We start from the raw sequence: 13984 nt of genomic DNA on the forward strand, positions 1-13984 counted from the left end.
TCTTTCTTTATTCTTCTTGTAGGCTGAAAAAAATCGAGGGAGAAGCAACTGCAACTGCCTGACAGGTTTATCTTGGTTTTGCCTTGTAATATATAGTTCAAGAAACTCTAATATCTTGGGTTGCAGAACAGATTTTACTTCGATGACACTCTAAAGAATGCTTAATCGAGATTCTGATCAATAGTCAGTTTGTTTAAGCTTGCGGAGAACCGAGGAAGCTATGCTCGATTATAATGAGCAGAGATAGTTTAATGATCTGTTGTTTGCTAGTGTGCTGGCTTGTTCGCTTTATATGTCATTTTCATCTATTCATGAAAATTGATCCTTTGTCTTCGGAAACGTTGGTTCTTGTCTTCTTTGATTTAGTGTTGCAACACATCTCTGGTCATAAGTGTTATCTTCTGGGTTGACCCATATTAATTCATATTCTAAATGGGCGAGTTGATTTCAGGTTTAATATGGGCGGGTTGGGTGGGAACCAAAGTGACATTTTGCTAATTAAAGAAAATTATGTAACTTGAAAAAACAGCCTCAGCCGAAATCAAATTAAAGACAGGAAATGGAATAGCTAGCGTTGCATTTACGTACATAGAATTTTGAACTACATATAACTTTTTGTTGCATATTTGCAAAGAAATACTCTTGTAGTTACAGACAGTAGATTTTCTAGTATTTTATTTATGCAAGGTTTTGCTTGTATATCAAGCTTGTCCTAGTTTGTAGCTAATGTTCGAATACAGACACTACAACTCCATCAATGTACTCCACCCTATGTAGACTTGATATTCACTCATTTGTTTCTTCCAAAATACCTGAATACATTGAGAATTAGACAAATCACATCTTAAATACTTCTGACTTTCGAAGGAAAAAGAAAGCTAAGAGAATTGACTTAACATATGGAGCCACGCCCGAATTACTGGTTTAATGACTACGGGTCTAATAGTAAATTCAAGGTCCAGGAGTATAATCGAATCCCGCCTTTTACCCAGTATACTAATAAATGATAGTGAAAGACAAAGGATAAGACTTATCAACGATAGCCGGATAAGTATAGAGAAAAAATTAGTCATTCACACTATAAAGCCAGGTGGGAACAAATCAAAGGTTTTGTCCTTATCGAATGGGGCAATGGGCATGAACAAGTCTCTATACAAACGCATCAACTCATAAAACAAACAACTAACAATATATAGCAAGGAGAAGAAATGAAATTTATATATGAGCCATTTTGTGCTTAACAAAATTTGAGAACTAAATTACCAGATCAGTTTTAGGAAATGATTTAATAGAAAAGGGATAAAACTCAAGAAATATAGTAAGAGTTTAAACCGATTTATCTTTTCCGGTTAATCTAAAAAGAAATGTTAGATGTTTGTCCACATTTTCTTACCATAATTGATTTTCCTATCTCATGAAAGAAAGGACAACATATTATCCATAATTGGAGTTTTCTTTTTCTAGAAGGAAAATATAATTCTTCCATATTTGGCTAGTTCCTTTTCTTGTAGGAAAAGGTCTGGGCTTCTATAAATAGAGGATCATTCCTTCTCATTCAGTAGCATCCACAATGTAGCCATATGGGGTTTGAGAGTCGTGTTTAGGGGGAGAACTTTACGGGACAAGTGTTAGTGTGTCACTTGTGTTTGCCTCTTCGTGAGGTTGTTCTCTCGATATTATTTTGTGCTCTCTTTATATATAGTGGATTGCTCATCTCCGCCGTGGACGTAGGTTAGTTGACCGAACCACGTTAAATGTTTGTGTCTCTTTTGGTATATTTCTCTTTTGTTGTTGGACTTATCGTCGTTCAAGGTTTACTTTGCTAGATTCGCATGACACCTGATTTTTCGGTCCTAACAAGAAAATCCTAAGAAGACTATTTGTTCGAAGAGACAAGTAAGAGTGGTGAGACTAGGAGAAGACTTGTTTGATAATAGGCCCAAGCTAGTTTTTGGTAATTTGTGTTGGGTTTGTTATTTAATAAATAATAACAAAAGAGGTGTGAATGAAAAATGGTGGGAAAAGAAATGGAGGGATGACCCGCGACCCGGTCCGGTCTAGCCCGTTTTTCTTTCCCGCATTAATTTAAATTCGTTTTAAATTTTCCGCAAAAATTTGCAACAGCCATGACTATTCTGAAAGGTTGCATACCTCTTCAGAGGGTCACACCTGTTCCAACAGCCATGACTGTTCTGAAAGGTTGCAAACCTCTTCAGAGGGTCACACCTGTTCCAACAGTCATGACTATTCTGAAAGGTTGCAAACCTCTTCAGAAACATCACCAAGTTGGCTATAAATAGACCTTCAAATCCCAGAATATTTACTTACTAAATTTTCTGAATCTTCTTCTTCTTCTGCACAAAATATTCCAGTGTGTTTTACGAGTAAAAATTGCACGAGGCGCCCTATTTGGGCGCCCCCTTTTAACCTGTACCCGCTTTGTCTTTCTGTTTGCACCCATACCCCCTTTTTTGTTAAAAGCCATTTGAAAAGACTATTTTACCCTTTTTTTGATAAAAGACTACTTTCTCTCCAAGTATACGCTAGTGCTCTACTGTTTCTCTCTCCCGTTATTCGCGTTTTTCGATTTGCTCTTCTCAGAAATCAAACGGTTTTCGTCGTTCTTTCAAATTTTCAACTGCTAGTCATCGTTGCTACCGTATTACGATTTAATCACAGGTACATTGCATTAACTTTCTGGGTTTTGTTTTATGATTTAATTTCTGGTTTTGGATTTTAATATTCATGTATTTACGATAGGGTTTAGTTTGATAGGTTGTTCATGTTGTTAATGTAATTTCTATAAATTCTTCTGTGATTCGACGTTCAAATTTTTAAAAAATTTCAGAGTTAAACAGATGATAATGATACTTTAGGATAGGAGCTGAAGTTTTTTTCATGTTTTGGCATTATTTTTGGATTTGAATTTGTGTTTTGTTTTTTTGGCTGAATGTTTTGTGCTTGCCGAAGTTTTTAGTGCAATATGATTTTTTAATTTAGCCAGTGTATGTGGAAAACTTCAGCCTCCTGCTGAAGTTTTTTCTGTTTTTGAGTAATAACAAAAAACTTCAGCTGCTTGGCCGAAGTTTTTTTAGTGCAATATCAATTTTTAATTTAACCAGTGTAGGAGGAAAACTTCAGGCTCCTTCTGAAGTTTTTAAGTAATAAATAAAAAACTTCAGCTGTTAGGCCGAAGTTTTTTTAGTGCAATATGATTTTTTTAATTTAGCCAGTGTATGTGGAAAACTTCAGGCTCCTGCTGAAGTTTTTGAGTAATAACAAAAAAACTTTAGATGCTTGGCCGAAGTTTTTTTAGTGCAATATCATTTTTTTAATTTAGCCAGGCTCCTTCTGAAGTTTTAAGTAATAAATTAAAACCTTCAGCTGAAGTTTTTGTTTATACCTGTCGAACTTAAGCCTTCTTAGGTGTTGAAGTTTTAAATGATCTTTTTGATAATGTCCTGATGTTATTATTTGTATCTTTTACTTTTTTTTTGACAGATGGCTCCTAAAGAACCTAAAGATCCTAAAGTAGCTAAAGAAGGCAAAGCACCTAAAAAACCTAGACTACCTGTAGTAGTCCCAGGTCCTTATGTCCCTCAGCCTCTACCTACAAAACCAGGACAAAGATATTTTGAGTTTACAGAATGGTTTAACTCTAAGGGTTACTGGAAGGGGAACCATGATTTGAAGAGTTTAATTGCATCTTTCTTGACTCCTGCACAACAGGCTAAGCTTAGTAATGGTCCATTTAAACACATTATTGCTATGGAGAATATCAAATGTAGCATGAAGTTGGTTCATTGTCTGTGTCTTTCTCGAATATTCACGAATGATCGAGACTCTATTAGTTTCAAGATATTTGGGCATGATGTTTCCTTCACCCTTGAAGACTTTCACATTATGTGTGGTTTGCCGATAACAGCACATAATATTGAAAAACCTATTTAATCGAAAGAGCACTGTTCTAAACCNCCCTCTTTTATGAATATGCAGTGGAAGTTGAAACTAGTTGTGGTTCAATTGCCACAACTCAAAAACTCTGTGATGATGCTCATTTGAATGAAGGTAAAGTTGAGAAAACCCTTTCAGAGAATACTGCAATGGTTGTCGACGTTGATTCAGAGTTGAATGATGCTGGAAATGCTGATATTGAGAAAGGCATGCAGCCTGGGGAAAGCACAGCGGAAGACAAACGTGAAGGTATTCTATAGATCATGAATTTATTATATTTGATCGAAGTATATTTTCTACATTTTGAAATTTTGCATATTTTATTTTCTTTTTTATATTTTTGAATGATTTTTCAGAATTATTGGAGGCAGGTCGAAAAGAATTCGGTGAGATTCTGAAGCAATATGAAAAAGGAGAAATACATATATTCACACCTATTGAGTCACAGACAGGTGTGAAGTGTGTTGGTATTATTTTATAAAATTTAGTGAGTATTATTTATTAATTTTTTTTTTGCATGAAGATACAGGATCTGTTGGAATGAAAACACCATCTGTGTCGCAACACTTAGACCAGGTAATTATTTTCTACAATTCGATTACTGTCTTTTTTTTTGCCTAATGTGTATTCTGTATCAGTTTTATTTATGTTTATATTTTCCTTGCTTTTGCAGATCTCATCTGATGCATCAGAACTGCTTCCAAAACCTAAGAGAAGGAAGATTTCTAGTTCTCCTATGTGTGATACCAGTGATATCCCCAACCTCAATATATGTTCATTTTCACTTGGTAGTACACAAGGGGCTGATTCAGAAGGTAATTCTGCTGCTATTGGTGTTCGTGAAGAGACAGAAGAACGTCGTGAACAGCAGGGAATTGATCAAGCATCCCCCACGATGGCTGTAGTTCCCCACCCTGCTGCTGTACAACACCATTTAGTTGTGAGGAACAGCAGGAAGAGCAATCAAAAGGAAAAGAAGATAAAAAAGGGAAAAGGATGCGTATGGAGAGTATTTGGTTAAGATCTCCTTATGTAGTTTATAGGAAAAAGCCAAGGGGCCAAGATTGGATAGTAGGAAAGAATAGAAGAAGGTGTCCCTTCCATTATGTTTCTCAAGACAGCGGATTGATCAAAAGATTTAAAAAGTGGTTGGAGATGGATGCCAGTGAATATGATTCCAATCCATTGATATTAGCTGGACTTCATATTCAAAAATCATTCTTTACCGAGCTTATGGATCCTGACTCTGATCTTGCGGATGAAGTAAGTTATTAACTTTGTTTTTTGAATTGGTTTTCAACTGTATTTCCCAAAAGTTCAGTTTGTTTTTTGTAGTATAGCTTTATTCATAGTAATCTGCTGAAGTTTTTTAGCTTATTTGCTAAAACTGAATATGCTTAAGTTTTTTTCATGCTGTTCTGTAGTTGTGTAGTGTGTTTTTGTAGACTTCATAGTGGTAATTTCACATGTTATCATTTGTCGTTGTCCATTTGCAGCATATTGACGTGGGCGTATATTACTTGCGCAAAAAATATTGCTATCACCTTCCACATTATACAAAAGCAAAATGTGCAGTAACAGATTTACTTTTCGATCAATATATGACTATCCTGGATAGTGTTCATCCTTCAGAAGAAAAGTTGAAGATAATTGAGAAAAGGAAGCAAAAGAGAATGCAGATTTTTAAGAGCAAATCAAAGAAAAAGATGATATCCAAAGAACAGTTGAAAATAGAAGAAGAAGAAGAAGAAGAAGAAGCGGTTACTAAGCCACTTACGGACTTTTGTTGGTATGAGGAAGAATCAACGAATGAAAAGGTGACCAACTACGTAAAAGGCCTTGACCTTTCTTGTGGTATCTCATGGGCATCTTGCAAAAAAGTATTCTTTCCATTTCGACTTAAGCCAAGGGAGGGACAGATATCTACGCACTACTTTTTTGGATATCTCGACTTTGAAGATAAAATTATATATGTGTATGATTCCATGGGCAGTGTAACATACAAGCGTTCGATTGAACACGTCAAAATTTATGCCCGGTTGATTCAACATTGTCTCAAATGCTTGAATTTTGGGGAACTTAATAAATATTATGGGGACAGTCCTGTGGAAGAATTTAAATTAAGTGGATGCACACACCGAAACAGATTAACAAGTATGTGTTTCACATATGTTTTACGATGCATCTTATGTTTATTATATTTTGCCCTTGTCTTAACTATTCTTTAATTTCTTTTTGATGTGTTTTCGCAGTGTTGATTGTGGTATATTTGCTCTTAAGTTTATGGATATGCGGTTGATGAGAGAAGATGTCTTCGATTTTAATCAAAGTCAAACATTGGAATTCAGGACAGAATTGGCTGCCAATCTTTGGGCTCATGGAAATTGGAAAAAAGATAGCGGCTATGAAACTCCAGAAGAACGAGAAGGACATGATTATGGAGATTTTGAAGAGTCTCTGTGTGAATGTTTTGATTAGAGGATTGGTTGGTTATACATAATTTGGATTAAAGAATATATATTAATTATTTTTTTAGTTCACTTTTGTGTCATTTACCAACTACTAGCATTTACTATTTTTTTTATTGCATTTACCAACTACTAGCATTTACCACTTACATCTTTTGCCAACTGCTTATGTTCTTACATTCAATTTCTCTGAACAAAAAACAGGTAACAATCTCTTCAGCATTTATAGATATTAAATTGAGTAGGTGCATCTTTGGCTATATTAACAATCTCTTCACTTGAAAATTTCATAGTCATCCATAGACTTCTATCAGATTTCTTTAAATTTGTATTCAAAGAAAAACAAGGAAATGCTGGCTAAGACATGCTTATTGGGTGTAGCAGGGAGTTCGTGGAGCGAGCGTAGGGTAGAGCACCGTTGGGGATTGTGACTTGGTTCGTCCCGATTGATGAATTTACTGCGTATTTGACTGAAATTTACTGTTATCACCGTAATTTGGGCTGATTGCCATATTTGGGCTTCGTGCCAGCTATTGAACCCTTCGGGGATTGTTGTTGATATTTCCTCACTGTTTTGATTTTTATACTTGAACTCAGTCATGTATTTTCCACTTTTTTTAAAGCTAAGTCCAAGTTATTTTGCTTTAACACTTGAAATGATATTTCCAATAATATTTAAGGCTGAGCATCATGTTTTACTGTTGCCCTAGTGGCTTATGTGATTTTTGACTGATTTTTGACTGAGTAAGGTCGAGGGCATGTATTGTGAGGATACATTTGGNAGTCATCCATAGAACTTCTATTAGATTTCTTTAAATTTGATTCAAAGAAAACAGGAAATGTTGGCTAAGACATGCTTATTGGGTGTAGCAGGGAGTTCGTGTGAAGCAAAGATAGTGAAGGAGAAGTTGAAATACTTCATATGTGAAGGGGATTGGCCAGATCAAATACTCGAGCACCAGGAAAATTTGCTCTTTTAGGAAAATGAGCAAATTTCCTGGTGCTCGAGTTTTTGATGTGGCCAGTCTCCGTCACATATGAAGTACTTTGGACTTCTCCTTCACTATCTTTGCTTCCCACGAATTCCCAGATGCACACCAGTAAGCATGTCTTGGCCAACATTTTCTTGTTTTTTTCTTATGAAAGTAGATGGTAGTTGCTAAAAAACCAAGAAAACTCTTTGGTGGAAGACATAGTGAAGTTTCATGTAATGTGGTGAAGAAAACCAAGAAGAGCAACTATGACATTACTATAGAGAATATGAAGACACTCTGTGAACTTTTTGAATAGAGAATAACTTGTAAACAAAGAACTAAGTTTTTCTTTTTTTCCAAGGATGTAAGTGAAAAGAAAATTGTATTTTGTGAATATACATTATTTTGTATGAATTATGTGACTTTGATTGATTCAAATATGTTTATGTCTTTTTTCATGAATGTCAAGTATTTTTTGCTTAAGTTTTGAAATATACTAAGAAACTTAAGCACATTAGGCCGAAGTTTCTTGAAAAAGCTTTAGGACAAAAATTATTGAATACAATAGAAAACTTCAGCTGCCAAGTGCTGAAGTTTTTGAAAATATACTAAAAAACTTCAGTACATTGGGACGAAGTTTTTCCAAAAAGCTTTAGGACAAAAACTATTGAATCCAACAAAAAACTTCAGCTGCCAAGTGCTGAAGTTTTTGAAAATATACTAAAAAACTTCAGCACATTGGGCCGAAGTTTTTCCAAAAAGCTTTAGGACAAAAACTATTGAATCCAACAAAAAACTTCAGCTGCCAAGTGCTGAAGTTTTTGAAAATATACTAAAAAACTTCAGCCTATTGGGCCGAAGTTTTTCGAAAAACCTTTAGGACAAAAACTTTAGCATATTTTGATATTTTTTTAAGTTGATACTTATCTTTTTTGCATTTACTGTCTACTTTTTGTCCTTTGTCAACTACATCTTGATGGTATCCAGTTGAAATGGTTGCTGGATTGCCCCTAGTTCAAGCTCTAAGTCAAGCATTCAGGCACCAAAGACCTCTGACTACGCTCCTCAGCCTAGGAAAGAAAAACCATTTGCCTAATACGTACTACTGTGCAGCAGATGATTTAGCTGCCGTTATTCCTCCACCAGCTTCTTCTTGGCATCAAGCCAACCCTTATTCCTTGCATCTACTTTATCTTTCATTTAAATTTGTTTCACTATATAGTAAAATTTATTTTTCAGGCTGAAGTTATTTTTTTACTATATAAAAACTGTGGGTTTTACAAGGGCTGAAGTTACATTTCTTTTTGCATTTACTACATACTTGTTTTTACCACCTACTAATCTTGTCTCATTCAATTTCTCTGAACGTAAAACAGTAAAAACAGCTGAAAAGTTACTTTTACATTTATAGATATTAAATTGATTAGGTGAACTATTTGTCTATATTAACAATCTCTTCACTTGAAAATTTCATAGTCATTCATAGACTTCTATCATATTCCTAAGTCTTTCAGCATTTCTTAAAGAAAAAATGTCTGGTGCAAGCGGAAGTGGTAAGCCTAATATGGATGAAATTATGAAGAAGTGGGAGAGTTTGAAGTGTGAATGGTACAATAACAAACCGATGGCTAATCTTATTCTTTTATGGAATGAAATAAAGGCTGATTGGGAGAGAATCAGACCAAAGCTCTGTGCAAATGAATCATTCCAGAACAGGCTTAACCTGGAACGTAGTTGTGGAGATTATTCAACCTCGTTCGACAAGGTTGTGCAGCAGTTTGATAGTTTTATGTTTCCCAGCTTGACCGACTATTCCAAGCTGCAAAACAAGTTGAAGATTCTTCTTCCTCTTATGGACAGAGTAATCGTCGAACAAAGTCAGCTACGTGATGAATTCGACAAGTTGAAGATTGATCTTCTTGGATTGAGTGGTCTTTTGCCCGACTGCCCTATAGTTATCTCCGACAGTGATGATGATCAGATATTTAGAGAAATTGAGGAGTACTGTGATGATGATGATGATGATGACGACGATGATGACGATGATGAGGGTGGATGATAATGGTGGTGATTGTTAGTGTTTTTTTTGTTAACTTCAGCCTATAGAGCTGAAGTTTTTTTAGCTTCATTTTGTATAACTTCAGCCGAGAGAGCTGAAGTTTTGAAATATGTGTGTTGTTTTCACCTCTTTTTATGTCAATATAATTGTGACCCTCTTTGTTCTTAGCTTTCTATTGCATTATACTTGTTATTTGTTGGTATTTGATTTATACTTCTTAGTTGCTTAGAGATGCTACAACTTTTGTTTGTACATGCTTTTCTTTTTGTGTGTTGTATGCATATGTGTGTCTGTGTGTTTTTGTAGGTGTGTGTGTGTGTTTTTGATTAAGAATATGTATTTAACATACTGTAACCTAAAGTTTTTTCTCGCAGAAGTCATTGCGTACGTTTTTAAAATGCAACCAAACCTGTAAGCCTGCGCAACAAAAATGAGTGATTTGTATTTTAGCAGTAATATAAAATTGTCAAGAGCTTATCTTTTTTATTCCTATGAAAAAAATCACATTTGAATTATGTCATATAATAAAGAAAGTCTAAATTCAGACCAAGGATTATTGAAGCTTGGAGTATTTTTCAGTGTGTTTCTTGGAATATGGATGAGGTGCTGGAGAAGACAAGCAAGTTGTTCTGTTATGCCCCACTTGTTTACATCGACTGCATTTGGTAGACTTGAATGGTACTGATGATTCAGTCGCAGGTATATGCCTCTTCTTTTGTCTTCTTCCTTGTAAAATCTCTACATCGGTAGGTTTTGTGATTTCAGATTGTACATTTTCTGGTATTTCCCATGATTGTTGATCTCCCACGGTATTCACATGCCCTTCATATGTTTTCAACCATGTTTCCGCTGAATACCAATTTGAGCAGTAATCAGATTTCTGCAAATATCTCTTATTAATAGCAGGACAGGGCAATTCATCAAGTTGGAATTCCAGGCAGTCACAAGTTCTCTTCTTTAAGTCCACAATGAATTCGATTCCTTCACTATTTATTCTAAACAACATTGAGCTAACAAGGAATAAAAAATTAAAACAAATTATATTAGTGTATTTTTCCTTCAAAACGAAAAAGTATGAAATTTTTTAAATGTAAGCAGTAAATCACTGCAACAGATCTAAAAAGCTGAAGTTAACAAATATACTCACAAACATTTTGCAAGCCAAGTCCATCTTCTTAGTCATCTCTTCTTCTGCCCATATTGATACTCTGTGAAAAGTTTCATTTGCCTTTTTTCTCCGTTCATAAAACCACTCTCCCAGCTTTTCTTGGATGAAATCTAACATTCTTAAAATAGGCATTTCTCTCCCTTTTAGTAAAACGGAATTCATTGATTTTACCATGTTTGTTGTTAGCATATCATAACGTCGCCGTGGGAACCACGATCGAGCCCATCTCTCAGGAGGCTCTTCCATTATGTAATTGTATGTTTTCTTGTCAATACTTTTGAGTTGGGACATTAACTGATTAAAATCTTCACGTTTGTATGATCTTGCAGCACTTTGAAAAAGATTTATTACCATGGCCTTTGCATGTCTTTGCTTTAAATTTTTCTCAAAGTGATATAGGCAGATACCATGGTGAGCTTCAGGAAAAACTCTTCTAATACCATTTGCGATCGATTGGTTTCTATCTGACAAGAAAACCAGTTCACGACGAACTTGAATTGCTTTTCTCATTTCCCCAAAGAACCAAATGTATGCCTCATTGTTTTCTGAATCTGCTACACCAAAACATAAAGGAAAGATTTGATTGTTTGCATCCTTTGATACAGCAACAAATAGAACACCACGATATTTTGACTTCAAAAACGTTGTATCTACTGCAATAACAGGTCTACAGTAGGACCAACCAGCTAGTGATGCCGCAGGAGCAAAGAACAAGTAAGCAAATTTGTACATTGAAACACAGAAAAACAAATTATAAGGTTTGAAGTTTTTCAAATAGTAACATTTGAAATTTCAGGCTGATTGTTAGTATTGTTTTCCTTACCTATTGTGCGCATCTCTTTTTATGCTTGTGTACGTTCCTGGGTTTTTGGCCACCATCATGTGTAGGTATGAAGGAAGAATCTGGTAGTTCTCTTCAGGTGTTCCCCTTATGCAAGCAACAGCTTTTTGAATAGCACGCCATGCCTTGTGATAACCAATGTCAATTCCAAATTTCTTTTTCATTTCATTTTCTACAAAGGCTGGTGTAACCTCTATTTTTTTTGTCTCGAACATGTTCTATAATTTGTTCGCTTATAAAATTTGATGTAGCATGCTTCTGATCTGATTTTCTTACATCAACCGAACATTCATGGATGTTATGATATTTTATCACCTTGAACAGTGTGGAATTTTTTATTCTGGTGGCACGTACATTCCAACCACATTTGTCCACGATGCATTTCAGCTCGTATCTCTTGGAACATGATCTAACAACAGTGAATTCAACTTTTTGATTTATCTCCAAGCTGCAGAAAAATTTAGTCATGTTTTCTTTGTTCTCAAAGATTGATCCAACTCTTACTTCCTCAGGTAATGAATCGTGCCTTAGTATTTTACATGGTGGAGATTCTTTGACCTTTCTCCTCACTCTTTTTCTTGATTTCTGAGAAGCAGAAGAACTTTCAGCAATTTCTTCAATTCTATGTGATGTTATCGGTATAAGCTCCATGTTTACTTCATCTTCATTGTTATTTATCATTGCAGAAGGTGAAAAAAAGCTTTGTTGGATTTTGTGTTGGTTGTCAATTTGCATTATTAGCTGTACTTCTTCTTCTTGGTCATTGAGAAACTGGTATGAATTTATTGGCGGAGGGGATAATTGTTGTGAAGGAGCTGTAATGATAGAAGGTTGTTGCCCTTTGTCTACTTCCATTACTGGTTGTCGTACTTCATATTGATACTCAGCAATAGGCTCTGAATTTATTGCATATACAAGAGATTTGTTGAATGCTGCTGATTCTGAAAGTTGTATTTTTTCGATGATAAAATGACAATTCTTGTAGGGTGAATCAGTTGTAAGCAAATGTATACAGGTAGTGAGTTCTTCATCTGAAGTTACAAGCATTCCTTTGCTTGTATTTAGTTTGATATCAAACCATACTTTTAATGCATATCTGGTTGAATCTATATTTGCAACTTCACTAATTTTCTTCAGGAAAGTATTGAATGATATGTCCTTATTAAGTAGAACAAGTTTTGTATCATGATCCAAGTATTTGAAATCAGGAGTCCATCTCCCATTGAATGTTATAACAACGCAAATCGAACTCATCCTGCAGATTCATGTTTAGTGGCAACTATTAGGAAAGTGAACAGAAGAATTTTTATGTTGTATGTGCTGAAGTTTTTACAAATAAACTAAATCACTTAGGCATCTTCTGCTGAAGTTTTTTTGGAAAAAGATCTATGACATAATTAATGAATTCTGCAAATAAAACTTCAGCTTATAACTGCTAAAGTTTTTAGAGATAACCTTAATAACTTCAGCATATTAGCTGAAGTTTTTTTTTATCATGGTGATTCATAAATGCAGAGGAAACAACTTCAGCTGGTACGTGCTGAAGATTTTAGAAATGAACTAAAAAACTTCAGGAGATTAATCCGAAGTTTTTTACAGAAAACGATAGCATGTTTCAGCATTAATTACATAGTATACATCATTAACCTACACAATTAAAGTAGTAATTATATTGCGTTTGGGGGTATGTGTTAGTGTAATAAATACATTCCTATCATATTCATGCACGCTTTTCATTAGACAACCTTTAAAATTCCTTTTTGCCTTTTCATATACCATGCAAAAGTTTTTCCCCCCTATATAAGCACGCTATTCCTTCTGAGTTTATTCACTCAAACACATACATTTTAGCAGATATAAAATACAAAAAGGAGAAAAATGGATGCTGTCATTAGGCAAATAGTGGACGAGATCAAGCAAGACATAATGGAGGCATTTGAGTTGAAGATTGATGAGGTGATAGAAAAGTACGACAAGGAGCTCAAAGAAATTAACAACAAGCTTGATACGCTTGTGATGTATGCAAGATTTGACAATCTTGCTGATGAAGATGCTCGTCCATCTGGAAGCGACAACGATGATGATGATGATGATGATGATGGAATGGACGATGAATTTTTTTGTTTTGTTTATTTATGTAATTTGTTTTTATATTTTATTGTGTTTTAATGAAATATTAAGTTTTTGTTATAAGTTTTTTCTGCGTTTCTTTTAATATTTATTCTATTTAAATTCGAAAAATAGCAGAGGAAACGAACTATTCGAAATTTTTTTAGTAATAACAAAAAAACTTCAGCTGCTTATTCGAAGTTTTTTTAGTGCAATATGATTTTTTAGTTTAGCTAGTGTAGGAGGAAAACTACCTGCTGAAGTTTTTGAGTAATAACAAAAAAACTTCAGCTGCTTGGCCGAAGTTTTTTTAGTGCAATATCATTTTTTAATTTAACCAGTGTAGGAGGAAAATTTCAGGCTCCTTCTGAAGTTTTTAAGTAATAAATAAAAAACTTCAGCTGTTAGGCC

Source organism: Nicotiana attenuata, chromosome 2 (assembly GCF_001879085.1).
Source record: "Nicotiana attenuata strain UT chromosome 2, NIATTr2, whole genome shotgun sequence".
In the NCBI taxonomy this organism is placed as follows: domain Eukaryota; kingdom Viridiplantae; phylum Streptophyta; class Magnoliopsida; order Solanales; family Solanaceae; genus Nicotiana; species Nicotiana attenuata.